The sequence below is a fragment of the Diachasma alloeum genome, unplaced genomic scaffold (assembly GCF_001412515.2).
Source record: "Diachasma alloeum isolate Michigan unplaced genomic scaffold, Dall2.0 Dall_scaffold_00296, whole genome shotgun sequence".
NCBI lineage: Eukaryota > Metazoa > Arthropoda > Insecta > Hymenoptera > Braconidae > Diachasma > Diachasma alloeum.
This window is the reverse complement of record NW_021680435.1, coordinates 1171367-1173865: the sequence shown is the minus strand read 5'-3', so window position 1 is coordinate 1173865 and position 2499 is coordinate 1171367.

Genomic DNA, 2499 nt, shown 5'->3' with positions numbered 1-2499 from the left:
GGGGGACGCTGGGAGGCTTTCGCTGGGGCTGTATCGAGCGGCCCTCCCACATACATCTATCTCCTCCGACTCGCGTCCCTCCTTGCTCTCTTGCACCTCTCCTCCTAGCCCTCTTTCAACCCACCCGACGCCGTTCACTCTCCTATCTTTCCCTCTTTTCCCTCCGACATTCGTGGCCTTTCCACCTCATCCCTCTGGCCGCCCGTTCACTTCCTCCTCCCTCCCCTGTCCCCGCTTTGCTCGCCGAGGCTCAGCATCCGTCTTTCTTCTCAACCCACTGCAGCCCTCTGAACCCCTACCCGTTTGGCTTACCTCTGCGCCTCACCTAACCTGCATCTCTCTTTTTCTTCTCTTATCCGTTCCCCGGTGGACCACTTCGGTTTTTTTCCCTCTTTTCCATTTCGTTTCTTTTTTTCTTTACAGTCTTTTTGGCCGTTACGTATATCTTGTTCTCTATTCGTACTGAAGGTTTTGGTCGTTGAACGCTTTCCACTTGTCCTGAACCTTTTTTTAGGTTAGGATGCAGACGGTTTGAGTCGAAAACCTGCAGACGGTTGGTAGTGTTACCCATTCAAATTTCGTGTGAGGCAAGTGATTTTCTGAAGGTTATTCTGCCAATCAAGAAATTGGTCGGTTCATAACGATTTCATCGATGTAAGGGAGAGTGCACTGATAGAACGGATTAGTTATTTTTAACGAATGGATTTTGGTTGGAGGTTAGGGTCTATTCGGTCTCACCAAATGTTCATTCGTTAATAGTTAACGAATGTATATTTGAGGAGCCATGTTTGACTTGACTTTTGCCATTCAAGTGAACCATTCGTTAACTATTAACGAATATTCATTTGGTCATATTCAACTCTACCATTCGTTAATAGTTAACGAATCTCGTTTGGAATAAATGAATCATTCTATCAGTGTGTGCAGGAAGAACTTTTTCGAATTTGGATTCAATATTGAAAATGGTTATCCTCTTTGGTAACTTTGAAAAAATATGAATGCTTCACAAATGTCCCCTCGATCGAGCGATATGGACGATCAAATACGGTGTATTGGGCTCAACAGTCACTTATCATAGTATATTCTCTCGAACACGCATGGAATCAGTACGTGAGAAAGCCAGAAATTTTCAATATTAAAACTACGGAGTAGAATTTCAACTCTTGGGGAGACATTTCCGTAGCGCGTATTCAAGTTATTATATCTTTGCTGCATCACAAGAACCTAATTGATAGTTTTTAATAAATTTGTGCCTCACAAATTCATGTCCAAATAATAGAAGCAAGGAACGGTCACAATTATTATGGTTCTACGTTTCGTGCAAATTTTTTTAGACATGAAGCTTGATTTTCTAATCACATTATCATTTTAAACTGAAGCCGGGTAAAATTGAATTATTGGTAGTGATTTTCAGAAGCGCGATATTGAATTCGATTTGAGTGGGGAAAAATGTTAAAATTCCAAATTGTATTAAAAATCCCACGAGATTTCAAATTTTTGAATAGCAGACTGAATTCTCTAACTTTCTTAAACGCTCATCCAAATCATGAATATTCATTTCCACATTAAACTGAATTTTCACTCACAGTTAGTCGAATATATCTAGTAAAGTTTTCCAGATTTTTATTACATTTCATGGAATAATTGAGTCGAACTTCAATTAGTTCATAAATATTTTTATAAAATTGTGAATTTTCAATTACAAAAATCTTTAAAATTTTAGGGGAAGTGTTACTTGATCAACATTTCCAGGAAATATATCGGGAATTTCAGTCCAAATTTGTGAAGAGGATATTCCCTGTCAGTGTGATGCAATGAAATCTTCCTTTAAAAATTGCTATCAACTTTCTTTATCTCCTCTGTTTTAGAGTTTCTTCCTGAAGGCAACTACTGAGCATCGGCCTTCATCGACAGTTCCACTGACCTCTCCCCTCCAAAAAAGACCTAAAACTCAAAACGATTCAAAAGTCCACAACTATCCACCATCGCAGCCCCGAACGAAAGCGAAAGTAACCGCCGTCTGCAATACCGAGTAAGTAAAACCAACAAACTTTGAATTTTGAAACGAATCAACATCTTACGAGATACTCCCACGGAAATGCAAGAGCACCCACAAAGTCCAAGGTCGTCACCTCTAATTATCAACTTCATCCCACCGTCATATATCAAATTATCCCTCGCCCTTTCCCTCCCCTCTCCCCGTATTAAATTCAAACCTTCAATTGGAAACCTCCACCTGATCCTTCCAGATCGATTTTCATTTCAATTAAACCCTGTATCTATTTTCCTCGTTTTCATCTAAATATATACGAGTGAGAGTGAGACTAGAGTATCTATACCGAGAGAATAGTCTCAGATACAGTAAAAGTGAGAGGAAGATACGGGAATACAGAGGGCTCCAAGGGAGGAGGCGATGGAACGCCGCTGGGAGGTTGGTGGTAAAGAGGGTGGCAAGACGGGGGATAGAAATGGTAGTCGACTGGTAACGTCGAATGGCGC